This window comes from Pteropus vampyrus, unplaced genomic scaffold (assembly GCF_000151845.1).
Source record: "Pteropus vampyrus isolate Shadow unplaced genomic scaffold, Pvam_2.0 Scaffold32, whole genome shotgun sequence".
In the NCBI taxonomy this organism is placed as follows: Eukaryota; Metazoa; Chordata; class Mammalia; order Chiroptera; family Pteropodidae; genus Pteropus; species Pteropus vampyrus.
This window is the reverse complement of record NW_011888813.1, coordinates 567,896-590,066: the sequence shown is the minus strand read 5'-3', so window position 1 is coordinate 590,066 and position 22,171 is coordinate 567,896. Positions and strand designations below refer to the sequence as shown.

The 22,171-nt window shown below is 48.2% G+C and overlaps 1 protein-coding gene and 1 pseudogene across 5 annotated transcripts in view; one reads left to right on the top strand and one right to left on the bottom strand.

Moving 5' to 3' along the window:
* TMEM63C (transmembrane protein 63C) overlaps positions 1-22,171 on the bottom strand; it is an 80,184-nt gene that overhangs the window by 35,517 nt on the left and 22,496 nt on the right. For 4 of the 5 annotated variants that reach the window (XM_011357060.1, XM_011357062.1, XM_011357061.1 and 1 more), the window contains exons 5-6: positions 18,851-18,992; positions 482-541 (exon numbers count right to left, since the gene is read on the bottom strand). The gene's annotated coding sequence lies outside the window, so the exon portion shown is untranslated. Of the gene's footprint in view, positions 1-481; positions 542-1,332; positions 1,375-18,850; positions 18,993-22,171 lie in introns of those variants that run through there. The other variant, XM_011357059.2, reaches the window with a different exon arrangement.
* LOC111737940 lies at positions 9,692-9,810 on the top strand (annotated as a pseudogene).

Genomic DNA, 22,171 nt, shown 5'->3' with positions numbered 1-22,171 from the left:
AAAAAAGACATAATGAGATCAGCTTTGGAAAAAGGAAAGAGCACAAAACGCACTCTCCTTCCCTCTAAATTACCATCTAACAGGAGCAGGGAGCTTCTTGCCTGTTTTAATTTTCCCTACTTTCTGCTCCTCTCTCTTTCTGCCCAGGCTGCTCACTGTTTTGTTATAACTAGGTCACTGGTTAGCTCATTTAGGCTAACATTTTTAACCAAATGTAAAATTATAGTAGTTTACATTGAACACGGTATGTTTTAACAGTAAGGCTTCTGCCAGAGGGTCAGCGTAGCACTGATGTCATTTCATGGATCTCTTGGGGGATGGGGCAGGCATCCAGCCAGCCATCTCCTGCTGTCGGTCAGCAGCAGCAGGAAGCTACAGTTCTGCTGGTGGCCACTGGGGGGAGCTCGCACCGAGAAATCAGGTGGGAACTGGGGAGGGATGCAAATCTGGTGAGTCTGAATGCCTTGGTGAGATTTCCTACCTGAGTCAGTTCTCCAATGATGGTGCAACTCAGGCCCTGAGGCTCCACTCAGCTACCTGGCTGCTGCAAAAGAACAAATGCAGTGGAGAGAACAAGAGACTTAGGGACCCAGCAACATCCCTGCTCCGCTGGCAGCAACATCCCTCAGGGCCCCTTTCCTCATCTTGGGCCCCAGAAGCTCATCCTCTATCACATTTGTGTTTTGCAGATAGCTTCTTCCCAGTCTATTGCTTGCCGTTTAATTATTTTCATGGTATCTTTTGAAGCACCAAAGTTTTAAATTTCAACAACATCCAATTTATCAAATTTTCTTTTATGGTTCATACTTTTTGTGTCGTATCTAAGAAATCTTTGCCTGACTGAAGGTTTTAAAATTTTTTTCTTCTAGGTTTTCTCCTTAAAGTCTTAGAATTTAACTCTTACATTGAAGTCTAGGATCCATTTTGAGTTGATTTTTACATTTAGCGTGAGATAAAGATCTAAGTTCATCTTTTGGCATGTGGTTATCCAGTTTTTCCAGCATCATCCGTTGATTCCTCACCTTTATGATGAGGTGAAAGGCTTTCAAGTCTGTCTGGGGATTGGAACCAGGTCAAGGATGTGCAAGCACTTGGTGAACTGCTGCACGACCGACAGTAAGGACTTGTGGTTGTTGTTATTATTCAGTTAATACTATGCGTGATGAGGGAAGGGCAGGGGGTCCTGGGTGTGAAAAGCTCTAGGCACTCATCTGGCTCTAAGAAGAAGGTTTGAGTTCTGGATGCTGCTCTTTTCCACTCAGCCCAAATCAGGTGGGAACTGGGGAGGGATGCAAATCTGGTGAGTCTGAATGCCTTGGTGAGATTTCCTACCTGAGTCAGTTCTCCAACGATGGTGCAACTCAGGCCCTGAGGCTCCACTCAGCTACCTGGCTGCTGCAAAACAACAAATGCAGTGGAGAGAACAAGAGACTTAGGGACCCAGGCCGTCTCCGCTGGCAGCAACTTCCCTCAGGGCCCCTTTCCTCATCTTGGGCTCCAGAAGCTCATCCTCTATCACATTCGTGTTTTGCAGATAGCTTCTTCCCAGTCTATTGCTTGCCGTTTAATTATTTTCATGGCATCTTTTGAAGCACCAAAGTTTTAAATTTCAACAACATCCAATTTATCAAATTTTCTTTTATGGTTCATACTTTTGGTGTCGTATCTAAGAAATCTTTGCCTGACTGAAGGTTTTAAAATTTTTTTCTTCTAGGTTTTCTCCTTAAAGTCTTATAATTTAACTCTTACATTGAAGTCTAGGATCCATTTTGAGTTGATTTTTACATTTAGCGTGAGATAAAGATCTAAGTTCATCTTCTGCATGTGGTTATTCAGTTTTTCCAGCATCATCCATTGATTCCTCACCTTTATGATGAGGTGAAAGGCTTTCAAGTCTGTCTGGGGATTGGAACCAGGTCAAGGATGTGCAAGCGCTTGGTGAACTGCTGCACGACCGACCTTAAGGACTTGTGGTTGTTGTTATTATTCAGTTAATACTATGCGTGATGAGGGAAGGGCAGGGGGTCCTGGGTGTGAAAAGCTCTAGGCACTCATGTGGCTCTAAGAAGAAGGTTTGAGTTCTGGATGCTGCTCTTTTCCACTCAGCCCCCACTCCCTCATTCTCTCTCATTCCAAAAGCACTCTTCCTTTACGCCCTCCCTCTCTCCTTCCTTCCCTCCTTTCCTTCTTTCTTTCCACAAAGAGTTGAGTACCTACTCTGAACCAGGCATCATGCTGGGCTCTGGAGGCCTGGCAGACTGGTTCCCACCTGTATGAGGCTCCTGGACTCACTAGGGAAGACAGGCAAGCGTGCAACGCACATACCACTGCACACTTTGATAGCCCAGGTAAAGGGATCCATGGGGAGGGCCCACTCTGGAGCAGTCAAAGAAGCTTCTGCAAGGAAGTGACCTCCAAAGTGAACCACGAGGAAGTGCTGAAATCTGCGTAGTGTGGTGGAGAAGTGTGGGCAGAGGGAACCATCTTGGCCGAGATCCAGAAGGGAGACTGAGCATGGCATTGTGGGAAAGTGAAGATGAATACTGTGGCTAGCATGTAGGATAGATCACTGGTTTTTTCTTTAATTTTTTTATTCACCCCTTCAACAAGAATTTGTTGAGTATCTACTATTTCCAGGCCCTTTGTAAACTGTGGAGTTAGAAACATGAGGTCTTCTTTGGGGAGTTCACAGCCTTTGGGATTTGGGGAGAGGACAGCTGTTAGGAGACCTGGCCCAGGTTGCTGCTCTGCCCATGAAAACCCCCAGCAACAAGGTCCAGGCCTCTAAGCTTGCAGTGGGGTGGAATCTACACAGCAGGGTTGGGCTGGGTACAGGCTTTCAAATGAGAAGTGAAGAAGGAGAAGAGAAAAGAGAGCCTGACCCCCCACCTCACCAACTTCTTCCGCTTTCTAGGGAACAAGCAGAGACAGTAATGAGGGAGACTGTTGCCATGGAAACCTAGAACAGCCAAGCCTTTTTTCTTCATCCCTAAACCATGCCTGGACCTGCCTTCTTTCTGGAGGGAAAGCTAGCTCTTGGGTATGAAGAAGAGGGGCAGAAAGCTTTCTCGAGTCAAAAGCGCCACACTGGAAAGAATGAAACTTGAAATTTGGAGTAGAGTGAAGGAATACAGAGCAGGGGCACAAACCGGCCTGATGAAGGGGCCTCAGGGGTCTCCCCTCTTTGTCATGAATTTCACAGCAGAGCATAGGGAGACTGTTCAGGGCATCAGGGAGAACTGGACTCTCTGGAGCAGACTGTCAGGGCTTAAATCCCGGATCCACCCTTGCTAGCTGTGTGACCTTGGACAGTGACTTCACATCTCTGAGCCTCCGTTTCCACCTCTTGAAAGTGGGGATGATAACAACAGTATTGCCTCACAGGGTCATCGTGGACATGAAATAAGATAATTCACATAAAGCCTTTCACACCATGCTTGAGGTTGACACGTGCTCAATATTAGCCAGTACTGTCATCATCATCATCAGTTTGTGAGATGGTGGGGAGGGGCTCAGACTGAAACACTCCCAGTCTCCTTCCACCTACTCTGATCTGAAACAGGCGAGAGGAGAGATGTGGAGTATGGGAAGGGACTGTCCGATACCCCACAAACTGCAGCCTGTTGCCTCTGTTCTTCCTACGCATGAAAAGCAAATGTCAGCCTTGCTTCTGGGGCCAAAAGGGGGCAGTGAGAGAGAGTGGTAATGATGGCTGATGAGTCAGGATTCTCAGGTCCCTTCCTCAGCTGCGCGTCTTCTCTGATGGGGGAACAAGTGGCCTTCTTCCCCTTCTATTTCTTTCCCCATCCCAATCTCTAGTGGTAAAAGCTGGAGGTTTAGTAGCCCTTGGCCTGGGCAAAGTTTTCCTTGGCAAATGGGTAAAGGCTTTGAAAAGAACTCACTTTGTCTTTATTACTCCTCTGAGCCATCGCTCATACCCCTCCTTCCAAACACGGCACGGTTTCAGCTCCTGCTTTGCTCCCCATTCCCCAACTCAAGGGCAAGTCTTCAGTGTAGGGAACCTAAATCCTAGAGCTAGGGTGGTCCAGGAAGCCCTAGGGAGGGGACAATCTTATTAATGGCTAACATTTATTGAGTACTTACTGTATCAGCTCATTTAATCCTCACGAGTACTGGAATCATCCATAGATGGAAAATTGAGGACCAAAGAGGTAAATAACTTGCCCAAGGTCATGGTGCTATGCAGAGCAGAGCTAGCCCTTAAACCTGAGCAGTTCGTAAGCCTCTGCTCTGCTACTTCCTGGACACTCTGGGCCTCTGCTGGGCTAGCAGGGCTGGTCAGGGGGCAGAGGAAGGGGATGAACTCACTCAAGTCGTAGTCCAGGGACAGACTCTTTCCTAGCCTTTCAGAGTAGTGCAGTGGAAAGTGCTATGGACTGAGGGATCCCAGGAGAGCCGGGCTCTGGGCTACCTGTGCGGCCTTGGGCAGATGCCTTCCCTTTTCTGGGCCTCTCATCTGTAATTTTGGTGAGAGGTCGCTGAGGGCCAGGCTGGAGCTAGGATTCCAGATGTCTCAGAGACACATCCAGCCATACATACAGCCTGTATTTCTTAACACTGCCCAGAGCTTACTCTACTCCACCATCCCCCTGACCTCTCAAGGGCTGGTTCATAGGGACTGTATTTTTATTGGGAGAAGCAAATCTCTGTAGTCATAAGCCACATCCTAGGAAAAGAAGCAACCCCCACCTCCTCCCCCAACCCTATCCCCCACAGAATGCACAAAGCCATAGCACCTGCCCCACCTCCCACTATCTGACCTTCTCAGTCTCTTCAATAATTCATCGCCTTTTTGTTATCAACAGGAAATATTATTTCTCATGGTTCCGGACCTTAGAAAAACAAACCGGAGTTCCTGGCCATAGGCACGCCCTCCCACTTCCCTTTCTGCTCTGGATTTTTCCTCATATCCCCTTCCATGACCTCTGTTCTCAGATCTGCCCAGCCCCCGTTCCCTTCCAGGACATCAGTCAGTGGCCCCGGTTCACTCTCACTGCTAGGAGGTCAGTCCTTTGGAAGAAAGGGAGGAGGGGAGGGGTGTTACCGTAATGAGGGTTCTGGTTAATGTCCTTCCTCACCTGCCATGCCAGCTGGCCATGCATCTTCTGTGTCACTGAGCCCTTCCTTGCTCTAAGCTGCCCTCAAGCCTCAATCTCTGTATGTCTTCACAGAGAAAGATGGTTTGCCCAACTTAACATATGAAGAAACTGGGTTGCCGGCAGGCTAAGAGAGTTGCCTAAGGCTGGGGAGAGTGGTGGATTTGAGATCAGATCTTGGGGTTTTTGGGTCCCCACTCAGTGCTCTCTGGCTTGGATCAGTAACTCCTCAGCTTGAGGTGGGAGAGCCTGGAATCACCTAGGTGTAAGTAGATCCAGATATTCTCACAACCCTTTCCAGATTCTAAGAATGAAAACCTCCAGCCAATTATTATGTGCAGCCAAGATAGAGAAACACCAGCTTAAGATTTCCAGGGTTATTTACATCTAAATATGAGTTCTTAAGAATTTAAAATGTTTTCTGACTCCCCTAAAATAAGGAGGAAGGATGAGGATATTTGAAGATAAAGGATGGTAGCACAGTGCCCCTTAAATCATATTGCAGTGGGGCACCTCATAAGAACTGTCTTTATATTCTCTTCTCAGGAGATCTGCCATCCCCCTTTCCAGCTCATTCTGAGTCTGGAAAGTTGGTAGCAGGTCTAAGAGGCCCACACCACCTCTTCACTTGAATCTCCAAGCTCTTACATTTCTCCCTTGGCCATCTCTTCATGAGGCATCATGCCTGCCCTCTGTCCTCTCCTCATGTCCGTTAGAGCTGTTTGCCCTGCCCTGACTGAGCTTGAGCCACTTCCTCCTGGGCTAGACTGAGGCCTTGGTCTCATCGGCATTCATAGCCCCTGGGTCCATCTCAAATCCTATTCCCTGAAGGCTTCCTCCAATGAGCAGCCCAGTCCACACATTGTCTCCACCCTCTTTACACAGCTGGCCTTTGCTGCTACTGCCTGGCGTCATTCTCTCATGTTTTCGTGCACATAAACTGCCAGTTCCCCAGAAAACTGATGGGTTCCTTGACAGGAGGGCCCATGTCATGGTGGTTCTCCCACAATGACCAGCATGTGGCAGACCTCAATGAAAGATACGTGGTCCTTTATCCAGGGCTACACTCAGGGGCAGGAAATAACAAAATGTGGATAATTTGCATACATTTGCACACACTTATTTTTGCACTTTGTTGGTGACCAAGTCTTCCCTCCCAAGTCACAGCATGGAGTGGAAGGAGCATATGATTTGGGGGCAGGAGATTGGTGTGAATCTGGCTCTATTACTTATTAACTGAGACTTAACCTCTTGCTGCTCAGTTTTCTCTTCTATAAAATGGATATAATTATGTCCACCCTGCCTACACCAGATGCTTGTGACAGTTAAAGATGGTACATGGAGACATTTTTCTAAATTAGGAGTACCACACATGTTGGTTGTTGCCTTTGCCATTTTCTTCCTAGGATTGAGGTCAGCTTTCCTTCAGAATGGCCCCTAAATGGTCCCCTCATGTACCTTTGAAGTCCTAGCACAGGGTGAATATATTGGGGTTCCACCTTGCCATCTGGCTCATTAAAATAAGGCAGCCAGTAGCTGGTACCAACAGAAGGATGCTCAGCACCACGGACAGCACCACAGCTCTGCCGCTGCTTCTCTTTGCCAGGGTTCTGTGGGCAAGGCCCTATAGTGCCCGCTAGTGCCCCTGGCCCCAAAATAATAACAACAACTGACATGTACTGAAAGAGTTCTATGTGCCAGGCACTTTGCCAGCTTTCTTAATGCACCTATCAAATTATATGCTGGATACAGTCAATGGCCTTTAGCATCCATTCCCACCTCTAGTGTGCCTGCTTATATTGCAAAAGCTAGAAAGCTAAAAACTACATTTCCAACACTCCCTTGCAGCTGGAGTTCTGAATACAGACCGGGTTCCATTAATTAGAGGCACTGGAGATAGATTTATAAGTGGAAGGGAGGAGGAAGCCATCTTCCTGCTATTTGGGTTATGTTCTGCTGACAAGCAATGCTGAGGAGAGGAAGTTCTTTGCAGCAGATCAATGCCCCAGTCTCTAATTCCTGGAGGAGGTGGGCGGTGAGGAGCTAGAGGCAATAGTGGGTCAGGCTGCAGAGGCTCCTGACTCCCGGCTTGCCTGTGAGGCTGCAGTGGTCCCATCCTGGCTATGGCTGAGGAGTGGTTTGTCTAGTGGGACATTTCTGCTCTGTTCTGAAGACACAGATTTTAACCCTTCTGGTGATTTTGTGAGCATGTAATTTCCTGTATTAAATTGTTTGGTTTAAAGCTCTTAGTGTTCTTTAAAGTTCTTAGAGTTTTTTCTTCCTGTACAAAGAACAGGTAGGTTCCATTATTATCTTATGGATGAGGAATCTCAGGCACAGAGAGGTTAAGTATCTAGCTCAGGTCAGGCAGCTGGTGAGCTGTGGGACCTGAGCCCAGGCCATCTGACTCCCCAGCCCCCTCTAGGAATGATGCCCCCAGGCTGAAGACAGAAGCTAAATGGAGAAAAGTAAATGCTGACAGGAAATTCTGGGAATGTACTCCAGGCTCCAGTGGGCACAGCCCCTGAGGCGGTCTCAGGAGAAGAAAGAGGAAGAAGATGTGGACCTTGTGATGAGTCAGGCATGGTACAGGTGCCTTCTTATGGTCATCCCACTGACCATCATTTACGCCTCACAAGCAAGCTAAGAGGTAGCAGCCTAAGAGGTGGATATCAGTGTCCCTATTTTGCAGGCAGAGAAACTGAGGCTCAAAGAGGTTAAGTAACTGGCCTAAAGTTACAACTGGAGAGAGACAGAGGCAGGACTAGAATCTAAGTGTCTGGCTCCACCACATCATGAGGCCTCTGAAGCCACAGCTGGGGAGAAAGCTGCTTTGCTCATTCCAGGAGGGATGTATTTCTGGGGTACGGGAAGACAGGCTCCCAGGGTTGTACTGCATTTAAGAGACTTCCCACTAAAGGGGAGGAGAGGCTGCAGGTGGCAGAGGGAGCAGGCGTGCAGCAAGGGGAGAAGGTGGTCGTCTTTACCTGGGCTGGGAGCTGAGTGTGTGGGCTTTCCCCTCACCCATCTCGCCTCTGGGACCTCTCTCCTTGCCAGGAAGGTTCTTTTTCTTGCCCTGAAGAGCCTGACTCAGGGGCCCACACCTTTCTGCCCATGGCTCCAAGTCAGCGAGCAGCCAAAATAGTGTCCCAATGGAGCTGGAGGCAGGAGGGAGAGACAGCTGTGGGGACGTCACTCACACCCAGGTCCCTGGGAGCTGGGCAGTGACTCAGGAGACATCAGGAGAAGGGGTAACTCCCCGCTCGTATTAAAAAGACAAAAAGTAAGAACAGCAGAATATAATGCTGTTAAACTATATGATCTCAATTCTAAAAATAAAAAAAGGGAAGAAAGAATAACAAATAAAATTATGCCTGTAGAAAAAAACGACCAGTTTTCTCTGGGTGGTGGGACTATGTACTGACAGTGGTTTTTAAAAAAACTTATTCTGAATTTGAATATTTAATATGAGCATGTATTATTGTTTATAATTAGAACAAGTCATATTTAGAAAGGAAAGCTTGATGTTTCTAGGCATGCATATGATCAGTTTCTCTTTTTCCTTCTGCATCAAATCCTTCTCCCCTCTTCAAGTGCCCTTATTCTGACCAGCTCTCACTCAAGCTTGCTCATGGGGTGAAGTAGCCCATTGGTTTCTGCCTACTCAGAAAGAAGATTCAAGGCCTGAATCTGACGCAGCCTCTGCCTTCCTTCTTTACAGAGTCTGGCTGGGCCAGGTACAGGAAGATCAAGGGTTGATCTTGCATCGTGTGGGCCAAAGTAGCCACCACACCCCTGGGGGTTGGTCCAGAAGCCAGAGGCACCCTCCCTCCCCAGATCAATAACTCCTCCTGGCAGACATGGTATGGTGTCGACCACAGCATTGAGAACTAGATGCATTGATCAGGGCGAGGGTTCTGTGGCCTCCAGCAGCATAGCTCTCAGTTGGGCAAGCAGGGGCCAGCCTGCCATGCCACTTACTCAGCCCCTCTCTTCTTCCCACTCCACTCCCAATCAATCAGTAGAAGATGGTGGCCACTGAGGACCCTATAGCCATCTTGAGGGGTGGTCTAAACCTAGACTCCTATGGGGAAGGGAACAAAGGAGAAACAGGAGCTTCCTGGAGTGGGGCTGGGGCCTTGAAATGGGCCCGGCCTGGGCATTGTCTCTGAGGTGCCTGGTGGAGGCCTAGTGTGCACTTTCTCCCAAGTTACGAAATGTGTTTACAGTTATCACATCACCTGGCCCCCAATAGCCTGTCGGGGCAGCAGTGATGACTGTCCTCATTTTACAAATGAGGGTGCTCAGGCATGGAGAGGGTGAGGAGCCTGCCCAGGGCCACACAGCCAGCAGTGGTGAGGCAAGTTGGGGATGGAGGTCTGAAGCCAAGGCCTGAGCTTTTGCATGGCTCCCTATCCCTTCTGACATCTAAGCTCCTGGCTCCTGGCCTGCTCCAGGAAGAGCCCCCCTTGGCCCCAGGGACAACCCCCCCCCCAGTCTTACTACCTCCACCTCCCTACAAGAAGTCTCAGCTCTAGCAGATGGATGGCCCTTGTCCCCTCAAAAGTCTTGGCTTTCACGGCCATGCCACCCTGAACAAGCCCAATCCCGTCTGACCGTGGAAGCTAAGCAGGGTCGGGCCTGGTTAATACTTGGATGGGAGACCACCTAGGAAGACCAGGTGCTGCAGACATAAAAAAATTAAAAAATAAGAGATTGTAAGATGACAAGGTCCTTGCGTGAGGTCAACCAAGGGTTGCCTTGCCTAAAAAAAAAAAAAAAAGACTTCGATTTCTTTGCTCCCTCCATTTGTGGAAAGGCTTCCTGATCCTCCCCAGATAAGAATGTTCCACTGTCAGGCCCAGCTTGACTCTGCTTCCTCCAGGCAGCCTTCTCTGAGTGTCAGCAATCTCATCCACCCCTCATCTCTTATAGCCCTCACTTATTCTTTCCTGCAGGGTAGGAGGTCCTAAGGAGAATGAGATGTGTTTTTCCCCCTCATCAACCTCATTCTAGAAGAGAAGTGAGAAAGGCCTTGGCTAAGAAGCAATTGTAAAGTTCAGTGTGTGTGAGACAGGCTGCCAGTGGCAGGACTCACAGACGAGGGGCACTGAACCCAATCTGGAGTGTCCAGGGAGGCTTCCTGGACAAGGTGAGCCTGAGTTGTCCTGTAGGTTGTGATGAAATCGGCTGGAAAGGCTTTCTGTGGCTCTCCTTAACATGGCCAGCGTGGCCTACTTAATGCTCTCCCTTCACCTCACCCAACTCTCATTTTCATCCCGTGGCTGCCTTCCTCTTTCCCTCAATGCCTGGAGCATTCTGCCTCCCCTCCTGTCACAGGGCCTTTGCATATGCCTGACTTTCTAGCTGGAATGCTCCCCTCTCTCACTAGTTTACTCATTATCCCACTAGTTAATCTCAGCTCAATTTTTGCTTCCTCAGGAAAAAACGACAGACCAGGTCGATCCCCCGTATTCCACGTCTCAGAACATCTTGGGGGAGACATAGTGTGGGTCCCTAGGGAGCGCTAGACTCTTTCCTCTGCTGTTTACTAGCTTCATGTCTTTGGGCAAGTTTCTTAACCTCCCTGTGCCCCAGTTTCCTTACCTGGAAAATGGAGATTTTAATAGCATCTACCTTATTGGGTGAATGTGAGGATTATATGAACCAATTCACATGAGACACTTAGAACAGTGCCTAGCACATAACAATGGCTTAATACAATTAAGTATTCTTTTCCTTGTTAGTGCCTAGAACATTTTATGGTTATTTACGGGATGACATAGCAAATGGCTAACTCCCCCAATGGACAGAAAGCTCCTAATGACAGAGCAGATGGTTGTGCTTGCTCCTTATTTTCTCTGCTGTGCTGGACAGAGCTTAGTGCTTTACAAATATTTGTGGAAGAAAGAAATGATTGGCAGCGAGGTTAGGGTGGGTCTCGTTTGACCCCCATAATCTCAAATCCAGAACGTTGTGGCTGACGAGGTTCTTACAAATCTTCTAACCTAAGCCCCTCTTTCTGCACATGAGCAAAGGTTGCTGCTGGCTACCACTTCCCTGGCTTCCACCTCACAGGGCAGGCAGCCCTTGCCCACCTCCATTCCCACCTTCCTGGGGTGCTCTACTGCCTGATCTATCTGCTCAATCAGTAGATTGAGGGCATGCATGGTGAAATCTTGGACTGAGGCAGCCATTTCTGTCTTGATTTAGAAAAAAAAAAAAATGTGGCACATCTCAAATCTGAGTGTCGTGGAGCAAATCAATTCCCATCAGAAGCGGGCGAGGCTGCAGGCTTCAGTTATTGCCGTAATTTCTGTCTCCGTGGTAACAAGTCTGGACTAAGCCTTCAGCTAGCAAAGACTGGACAAAGGGCTGTCAGCAGCAACACTGCCCACTCCCCAACCCCCGGAAGTGTTGTTCTCTCCCCAGCCTCCTCCCTGCTGGATTCCACATCCCCCCACCCCCTGCAGGAATACCAAGTGGACTGAGCGGAGAGGGGAGGGCTGGGGAGAGGACATGCAGCCAAGGCAGAGGCCCTGTGGATCCCAGAGTCAGGCCCAGTTAGAGCCAGAATGAAGGTGCCAGGCAGCAGGAGCAAATAAACAAGATGCCGTTGGGTGCCATCTCACCCCAGAAACTCCTGCTGTCAGGATGGGCTCCAGCAGATGGAGCCACAGGCTGGGGGTAACAGAAAAGACCAAAGCTCTACAACCAGGAGGCTGAGCCCTGGCCCACGCAGACCCAACCAGATGTTAATAATTGTTGATATGTAGATAGAACAGGCCTAACTCATCACCTGTGCTGCGCTGGCCCTAGGCTAGGAAATGAGGAAACATAAATAGCAAGTGGGTCTGACCTCAGTGAAAGCACAGTCAGGTGGGGGAGAGCAAATGACAGCGAAAGCACCCAATCAGAATATAGAGTAACAGATGCTCGTTCAGTGAGGAAAGCAAGACGCAGGCAGCACCAGGAGAATGCCGCCTCCTGCGCACCGGCCTGCATCTGGATTTTCTCTAGGAGACCCAGGAAAGTCTTGGCAGGGGCTGCCTTCTGGGGAAGGGGAGAACTAGGTGGAGGCTGAGGCAGGGTGAGGAAGACTTTCACTATATTCTCTTTTCTACATTTTGAGTTTTGTATTATGTGCATACATAACCAAACTGAACAAAAAAAGCAAAACCAAGATGGAAACGGCACCATGTGATAAATAATATAATAGGGCGTGATCCACTTTGTGCTGGATTTAGCGGGGAAGAGCAGTTCTGACATTGAGGGGTTCTCATCCACTCAGGATCTCAAAACTCTCATCTTCCAGGGGTTTGTGTCCCTCTGTCTCTGTACCTGTGCAATTTGGGATGTATAGATCTATTGGGTTGAATAATATCCTTCCAAAATTCGTGTCTACCTGGAACCACAGAATATGACCTTGTTTATGTAAGTAACTATGTGCGGATGTTAATTGGATTTATTGTGGTGATCATTTTGCAATGTATACAAATATTGAATAATTATGTCGTATACCTGAAACTAATATAATGTTATGTCAGTTATACCTCAATAAAAAAAAGAATATAACCTAATTTAGAAATGGGGTCTCTGTGAATATAATTGGTGAAAAGGAAGTCATACTAGATTAGGGTGGACCCTAATGACTGGAAGGCTACAGGGAGACAAACAGAGAAGCAAGCCATTGAAGGCGGAGGCAAAGTGATGCAGCTACAACTCAAGGAACCCCAGGGGTTGTCAGCGACCACCAGAAGCCAGGAAGAAGCAAGGAAGGAAACTTCCCTAGAGCCTGCAGTGGGAGCCTGGCGCTGCTAATGACTTGACTCCAGGCTTCTAGCTCCCAGAACTCTGAGAGAATAGATTTCTGTTGTTTTAGGTTGCCCAGTTTACGATAATTTTTACAGCTGCTCTAGGAAATGAATACAGTGGGTCTATGTGTTCGTTTGTGTATTTTGAAGTGTATTGATGTGTTTTGTGTGTATGTATCTGTGTATGTTTTTGGAGGCTATTTGGGTGTGCTTTGGAATGTGTTTGTGGCTATAATTTGAGTTTTGTGGTGCATGCGTATTTGTGTTCACATATGTGCATGTCGATTTGTGTCTGTATGTGCATTTGTGCATGTCTATATATTTGTGTATCTTGGTGGGCAGGAGAGCATGTGTGTATGTAGCCAGCAATCTCTATGGTCTCTCTGGGACCTCACATTCCAGAAGTCTGCCTTGGGGCCCCTGCTTCGGGGTTGGCCACAAGGAGATGCTGGCCAGTAGTGGGGAGGCACTAGCATCATGACCAGGTTGGAGTAGAATCCCATTGAGACTAGGGCCACCTGGGATAGGAGAGGTCTGAGGGGAGAGTGTCCTCATTGCACCAGCCCTATCAGCAAAAGGGGTGGGTCCAGCAGGAGCCATAGCCTGGTGCCCAGCCCGAAAGCCTTCTTGGAAGCCTTCAGCAGAGCAGAGGCCCCGGGAGGGGCTCCATCTCCTATAAATTTGGGTTTCTTTGTAACATCAGAGCTGTGGTTCTCCAAATGTGGTGCATCAGCATCACCTGGAGGGCTTGTTAGACCACAGGTGCCTGGGCCCACTCCAGAGTCTCGGATGCAGTAGATCTGGGTGGGGCCTGAGAATTTACATCTCTAACGAGTCTCTGGGTGATGCTGACACTGCTAGGTGTAGGCGTCCTGGTCTTTTAGGACAGGCTCTGGAAGACAGTCCTGGCAGGCTCAAATCTATTTTCTTAGTGTATCTCCCCCAGCTGCCCACATCACTCATAAAATCATTTGTTCAGCAAAATAATGGGCCAGACTCTGTTTTCTGCATTCGAGGTGGTTATAGTCTAGGCATAAAATTCTAGTGGGCACATGGACCCCTCCCCTCCACCTCCCCACACCCCGCCAAAGGAACTATGACAGGTCTGCATAAGTGCATTCCTGAGGCCTGGTGAAGGAGTGCTGGGAGCACGGAGGAGGAGCACCTGACCGAGCCCTAGGCAGTCTGGAAAGTCTGCCTGGAGGAGGGCTAGCCAAAGCAGCTCTTAAAGGATGGATAACAGTAGTCACATTAATTGAAGGCTTACTTAGCCAGGCACTGTGCTAAGACTCTGCAAGCCCAAGCTCTTTCAATCCTTACAACAACCCCAAGATGGGAACTATTGTGGCAGAAGGGAGATTTGAGCCCAGACAGTCTGCTTCCAGCAGCCACATTCCCAGCCTTGAGCGCATATGAGGCTTCCCACCTGAAGAGAAGTTGCCACATGGAGGCCAATGGCAGGACATTCTAGGAGGAGACCATGTGTGCATGCATCAAAGTGGAGGGGGGCGGACTTAGATTGTGTTAAGGTTTTCCCTTGAGAGAGTTCGGGTCTCCCAGATGGAAGCATACCACCCCTCGGGGCAGGAGAGATGGGAGGGACACCAGGCTGTGGCTCTATCTGTCTAAACAGGGCATGAGCCACACTGACTGAAGAGGGGATTGGAGAGAGGTGAAGGAAGGGGGTTTTGTCTGTGAGCGCAGCTACATCAGTGATGGGTGGGAGCCAGATGTCAGAGGCTGTGGGTCTGGGTCACATGGCTTCACAAGGCCTAGGGAAGTTGGGGGGGCGATAGAGGGGGCCCAGAACACAAGGGGCCAAGAGTCACAGTGCCACTGTGGTAGAGGCTCCTACGGATCTGCTGTGTGAAGGTTAGCCCTGAAGAGAGGCTGATGGGCAACAGGCTGGTACAACCTCCGTGACTTATGACGGCCCCCACACTTTGGCCCCCAGGCAGTCTCTGTGTGGCTCTAGTTGTCGCTGGCCTCCTCAACTAGAGTACAAGTCCATAGGCCAGGGACCAGCCTCATGTTGACCTTGCTCCTGCCCCTTGAGTTGGGGGCGGGGTGAGGGAAGCCACTCTAATCCATGCTGAATGAGAATTCAAACAGCCACCTCAATTCAGAGAGAAATGAGCTCCAGATGCAGCAAGAGGAATTCTAGTTAGACACAAGGAAGCACTGGCCTGGGATGCTGAAGGATATAGTAGCTATTTCTAGAGAAGAAGAGACCCATCCTTCTGTCTCTGTCACCTGTCTGGAAAAAATATGGCGAGGGCTCCTCCATCAAACCTCACCTACATTTTAGTTTCCTCTCTCCTTTCCTGTTGGCCCCATGCTCCTGCTTCTTTGTCTGAGTGGACCAAAGGCTCCCCCAGCTTGTCCCAGTGTTGCTGGAGGCCTTTGAGCTTGGGCACTCTCAGTTCAGCCCATATTTGCTGAGCCCTGCACCTGCCGGAGGTGAAAGAGCCCCAGGCCCTGCCCAGGGCACTTCCGGCTAGATGAAGAGATCAGAAGTTAAACCACTGCCTACACCCTGGGCAGAATAAGGACCATGCACTGAGGAAGGTATAAGCCACGGCTCAGAGATCACAACCCCAGAGAGCCAGGGAAGGCTTCAGAGAGGTGGCAGGTAGGATTTCTAGACTGACAGAAACGAGCGGGGCCAGGCGAAGGGGATAAATGAGTGGAGAAGGGACGCAGAGAGCGGAATACTCCAAAAACGGCAGGTAGACTGGTTTGGCTGCAGAAGCAGGGTGAGAAGGATCTGATGAGAGAACAGACTGGGGCTAAATCATGAGGTCCTGAATCTCAGGCTGAATGATCTGCACTTAATTTGTAGGGAGCAATTGAAGGTTTTGGAGGAAGGGCGTGACCTCAGGGCTGGGGCTAGAAGGGCTTCCAGATCTTGCTTCTTTCCTAGGATTGCATGAAAGGCACCTGACTGGCCCTGATTCTGAGCCCACAGGCTTCTTGGGGTTTTCTAAGAAAGCAGATAATTGGTGTCTCAAATGTCACCTTTTACTGAGGCCTGTTCTGATGACCCTATTTAATGACACGACCCCCCTGGTGCTCCCAGTCCCCCTTTCCTTCTGCTTTGCCATCGCATTTATCCTCTTCTAACATACTTCACCTATCACTGATGCTGTCTATCATCTGCCTCCGCTCTCATTAGAATGAAGGCTCTGTGAGGGCAGGGTACGTGTCTGCTTTCCTTGCTGCTGAGTGTTGCAGTGCCTAGCACAGTACCTGGAATCCCAACAAATTCATTCATTTCTTGAATGAATCGAGAGAAAAATACCACCCTGCATGTACCAGCAGGGGTTGGTTTGTTCCTTCCCTGTCACTTCACTCTTGGCTTCCTGAACTTGGCATCATCTAAGTGGAAAAATCTCTGAGAAGTCAGACAGAACTCTGCCTTTCCCCTGCTGTGCCTCTCGCCCTTGTCAGGAGTCTGGGAAGATTTGGACTGTTCCTCCTCACATCCTCTGCCAAAACATCACCACTTTCCTTCATCCTGGAGTGGAGGCCAGGCGAGGAAAATTTCAGCTAAGGAAAGCGAGAGGCCGGGAGCACCGAGACAGCTCCGCCCGGCAGTCTGGAAGAACAACTCTGATGTACTGATCAGAATAACCACAAGTTACCGAGTGCCCACCCCACACAGGCGCTGTGCAGGCGATCTGGGCATTTGTTCCATGTCGGCTTCTTATCAACCCTATGGAATGGGTCTTATCCTCCCATTTCACAGATGGAAAAACAGACGCTCAGAGAAGCAAACTGACATGACCAAGTTCTCCCCGCCAGGTGAGGAGTCCAGTTTTGAACATGGGCCTTCCTATTCTAACCCAGGCCTCCCTCCTGCCAGAGAAGCAGCTGAGATGCAGGGTGCAGAGCGTGCCGTGTTCTCCCTTGAAGGTGCCAGATCAAGGGGATCTCTGCTGGCCGCAGGCTTCCCACCTGAGCGATAAGAGCTGAGGTTCTGGTCACCTTCCAGGGATGAATGAGGACTATGACATCACGTCTGCCAACTGGCCTGAACTCACCAAAGAGCGTGAGTTATAACTGCAGTTGCTGCCGGCTCTGGCCCGTGGCCAGGCACTCTCTCCTCACTCTGAGGTGAACCATGAGGTGGGAGTCTGAAATAGTGCTCCCTGCACTTGAAGTCTCAGAAGACCCAAGGGAAACCATACCTCCCCCTGTGTGCAGATCCAGGGCCCGACATCCAGAGCTGCCACTGCCAGACCACAGTTGGGAAGGCAGAAGAGCTTGCATCAAACCCCCAGTGTGGGGCTGTAGGTGGCTGCATTTCCATTCCTGAGGGTGTCAGTTTACCCGCCTCAAGGATGAAAACCCTCTCAGCAAATGTTACTGATTCCTTATTATGCACAAGGAAAACGATACAGTTTCTGCCTTTGAGGCCTTTAAATAGTCAGTGGGGAGCCAGGGATGATTTTAGAGCTGGGGAGTAAGATGACTGCACTGTGCTTTAGGGACGTTAATCAGGCAGCAGAGTGTGTTTTGGGGGAAAGAGGCTTTTGTAATGAGCAGAGCTAACGTGTTAGGCACTCACTGAGTGCTAGATGTTTCGAATGCTTTACAGAGATCGACTTTAATCTTCACAGTACCTCTAGGGTTCTGCTGTTATCCCCATTTCACAGATGAAAAGACTGACTATAAGCAATTACCCACCTGACTCCCGAGCCTGAGTTCTTTACCACTATTTGATGCTGCCTCTTGCAGTAATCTAGATGGGAGGAAGGGTCAGCTCAGGCTGGGGCAGTGGGCGTGGATGGAGAGTGGGAGTGGAATAGCCTGCAGCTAAGACTCCTTGCCCTGGAGAGCTGTCACAAGGCGGGATCAGGAAATTATGAGGGAGATGTGAACATCAAGCACATTGATCTGCACAGAAAAGAACTATATCTAAGATTAATTGACCGATAATAACAACAGTTGCAATGGTGCTTGGCCAACAACTCACTCAGGATAACTACTTTGACAGAAAAGGTTTTAGAGACACTCAAATAGCGAAATCTTATCACAGTAATAGCCTCTCTTGACTAGCCAATCCTTTCTCGATTGCATTTAACTTGTTTACTTAAATAGGGGAGAAAGCCTCACTTAGATGCTAGCCTGGCTTTAACACCTTCTAGCTTTGGATGTCTGATGTCCCTTTCACAAAGAGGGAGGAGTTGTTAGGAGTCACTGGGTAGGTGGAAGGAGAGGAGAGGAACCTGGGGCAGAGGCTGCCAGGGGCCAGGCAGGGAGGAGGCAGCTGAACCAGGAGGGGCTGCCTGAGACCCACCAGCTTCCTGCAGTTGCTCTGATGAGATTACACCTGATTCCTCTGAGTGCTTCAGCTACAACATTTTAAACATTATTGACACAAGTAATGCTTGAGAAGTAAAATGAGATTGCGGTTGGACTGTATCACTAAGATCCCTTCCAGCTCTAACAGTCTATGAAGATACCATTTGTCACAACCCTTTCCTGAGGAAGAAGTGTCAAGAGGCAGGGAACTCTCAGAACAGCTGTGTCTGGCTGGGTTCTGGCCCTGTCCCAAACTAGAGTCAGCTGGGCAAGAGCTACTCCGGAGACCCAGCTAGCAGCCCAGCCTGGGGATGTTTCTGCGGAGCAGGGAGCATCCTAACCAGAGTCAGAGAGTTTCCGGCCTCTTTCCCAGGACTTAGGAACATGGGTTACCTGGGACATAGTATCTTTTGGAGAGAAGACTGGGCCCTTCCTGCCCAACCCCCCATATTGGGTTGTGGGTTTGGGAGGGCGTAGGGAAGGCCTTCGCCCAAGCACCGAGTGGAGAGCGGCAGGCCACGGCAGTGGGGTGGCCGCTTTTCCCAGCCTTGAGAAAGGAACTGGTGCTAGGGGCTTAGCTCTGCTGGGTGGCAAAATGGCAAGAGTACCTACCTGGAGCAGCAGGTGAGGTTTGGGGCTCAGGCAGATAGGCCGTCTCTGGCCCTCCTTCCTCTCGATCTGTTGTCAGGTGCTTCTGAGTGGCCCGGCCACGATCCTGCTTGACTTCTGACCACAACAGTACTCGTCCAAGGCTCTGTGGCACAGGGGCAGTGAAGCACTTTCAGTGCAGGTGGTGTAGATCTTAGCCCTCCCCTAGCGCCCCTGCGGCTCCTCCCCTAGCACCCCTGAGGCTCCTCCCCCAGCCCAAGCAGGCCAGGGCCTGCCCAGGTCCAATATGCCTGCCAGCATCTTCCCCCAAGGCCTCCTGCCTCAGAGGAGCTCTGATGGGATGAGGGGCACCACAGATGTAATCACGACTTCCAGTCTGCCCCCACCTCCACATCCCGGTGCCCAGCCCTGGGTGATTTAGCCAGGGAGCCATCCTTCATCATGGCAGAGCAGGGGGCCTAGGGGAGGGGGACCAGGGACAGAGCACTGCACTGGGAGTCCAAGCACCTACGTCTGCTCTGCCACTTTCCCCCACTGGTGAGCTGGAGCACCTTACTTTCCTTCCTGGAGAGCTGAGGTGGGGGCCTTCAGTCTAGATAAGAGACACTGTCAGCAGGGCTGAGCTGGGGAGATTAGAGGAGGCCATCAGGTGACTTCAAGTAGGACTTCAAAATCATTTGGTGGTGAGACTTGCTAAAAGGCAGGTTTAAGGGCCCTACCTTAGCCTGCAAAGTCAGACTCTCCAGGAGGGTGCTGGGAATTTGCATTTTAACAGGTTCCCCAAGTGCATGCACATGGAATAAGACTCGCTGGACTATGTGCTGGAAAAGGCCAAAAAGTCCAAAGATGAAGCTTTGATCATATGCACAAAGGGGTCATCAGCCCCTTTCCTGAAAGCAGCATCACAGGAGCCCAGTCTCTGCAGATAGGCCGGCTAGGGGACCCTTGCTGAAAACTCTTTAGGTCTCATTTTTCCTCGCAGACAAGATGGAGATTGAAGATGGTCTCTTGGGCCCTTCCAGATGTAAAATTTTAATGTAAGAACTGATGAACCCACTAAGAAATGAATTTGAAAAGAAAATTCAGGGAGAGGCATTTTAAATAGTATTTTCCCTTACAATCGGTTTCTTCTTAAATATTTTTAAATTCTGAAAATAACATGCTTGTGGGGGAAAAAATCAAACCATTTAAAATAATATACAATGAAAAGTCTTTCTGCTATCCCGGACCTCTGTTCCTCTCCCAAACATAAGCACTGCCAAGTTTCCTGTTTAAGTTTTCTTCAAGAATTTTTTCGCAAATGTTGACACATACCTATGCCTGCATCTAACATATTCCTGGTGCTCTGTTTTGTTAGTAACCGTATATCACATATCTATGCATAGATATGCATAAACAGATCCTCATAGTGTTCCACCGAAGGATGTACTATAATTTATGTGCATCTATCCTGTTAATGGATGTTGCGTTGTTTCTACATTTTTGCTGCACAAAGCTGCAATGATCATCTTTAATTACCTATCTCTGTGCATATGTGTGAGGTTAGCTGTAGGATAAATTCCTAGGGATAAGGAGTCAAAGGTTAGGTGAATCTAAAATTCTGGCAGATAGTGCCAAATTGTCTTCCAAAGTGGATAAACCAGTTTGCACCTCCCAGCCATGCATGAGAGTGCCTGTAGCCCTCTATCCTCGACCACACTATGCATTATCAAATGTTTAAACTTTGTCAATATGACAGATGAAAAATGAAGTCTTATTTCAACGTGTGATTCTTTAATTATCCGAAAAGAAAGACATTATTTTCATGTTTCCTGATTGGTTGTCATTTGCATTTATTTTCCTGTGAACTCTCTATGTCCTTTCTAATTTATCTTAAAGATTTTTAAGAGGTTTTTCTAAATTAAGGCATGTGTTTTACAAATTGTCATTTGTCTCTTTTTTACTTTATGGCATTTTTTGCTCACAGAAATTTCAGATTTTTCTGTAGTCAAAAGTATTTCCTACTAGAGGATCCTAAAAAAATATTTGCTTGTGTTTTTCACTAGTATTGTTAGGGTTTTCTTTCTTTCATTTAAATCTTGCCTTCTTTTAAATCTTTTCTTTCTAGAATTTATTTTGGTGTAAGGAGTATGGTTAGGCCCAGCTTTATTTTTTTCCCTCAGGGGCTAGATAGTTGTCCTAATATTATGTTTGAATAATCCACTTCCTTCCCCCCAAACCGCCTTCCCACTAGATTCAAAGTCTCGATTTATTCATCCAACAACTCATCCTATGTTGTAGGATGAATACAAAGAGCATGATCTCTGAGGCAAGTGCTAGTTCAAATTACAGTTTCACTTGATTTAGAAGTTACCTAACCTTCCTGCGCCTTAGTTTCCTCATCTAAATATGACAACAACAGCACCATTAGCGTAGGGTTATTGTGAAGATTAAGTGAGTTATTTCAAGTAAAGTATGTAGAAAGATGTAACTATATGCTGTCTACAAGAGACTCAACTTAGCTGTAAAGACACACATGGGCTGCAAGTGAAAGGATGGAAAAAAGATATTCCACACAAATGGTAACAAAAAGAGAGCGGCGCGGCCATACGTACATCAGACAAAATAGACTTTAGGTTGAATACTGCCGCAAGAGACAAAGAACGATACGACAGCATTATAAAAATGTCAATTCTCCAGGAAGATATAACAACTATAAATATATATGCACCTAGCAGAGCACCCAAATATGTGAAGCAAACATTGACAGAAGTGAAGGGAGAAATAGTAACATCCTAATAGTAGGAGATTTCAAGAAACTACTTTGCATAATGGGTAGAACAACCAGACAGAAGATCAATAAGGAAACAGAGGACTTGAATATATTCAATGCTATAAACCAATTGGATCCAACAGTTATCTACAGAACACTCCACCCAACAGCAGCAGAATACACATTCTCAGTGCACACTCAATATTCTCCAGTATAAATCATGTGTTATGCTACAGGGGAGGGGTGTAAACAGTGCATGGAACATGGGAACACATATGTTGGTGATTACTATGATCACCATTGCATATCAAAAGTGCTTTGACTTAGTCTATATGCATTCTTCTGTTCTGTTGATCTGTGAGCCAGTTCCAAAATTTGATAAATATCTATTATTATGTATCTAACCGCTGGGGAACCAGGAGTGAACAGTAGTAATTAGAGCTGTTAGTGCCAACTCTGGTTAGACTTACTTCCAGTTCTGTTTAGCACTTTTACTGATTTTGTACATGTTTCCTTCCATTACATTTTAAAAGAGGCTAACGTTTACATATAGAAAAGCTATACATTTTTAA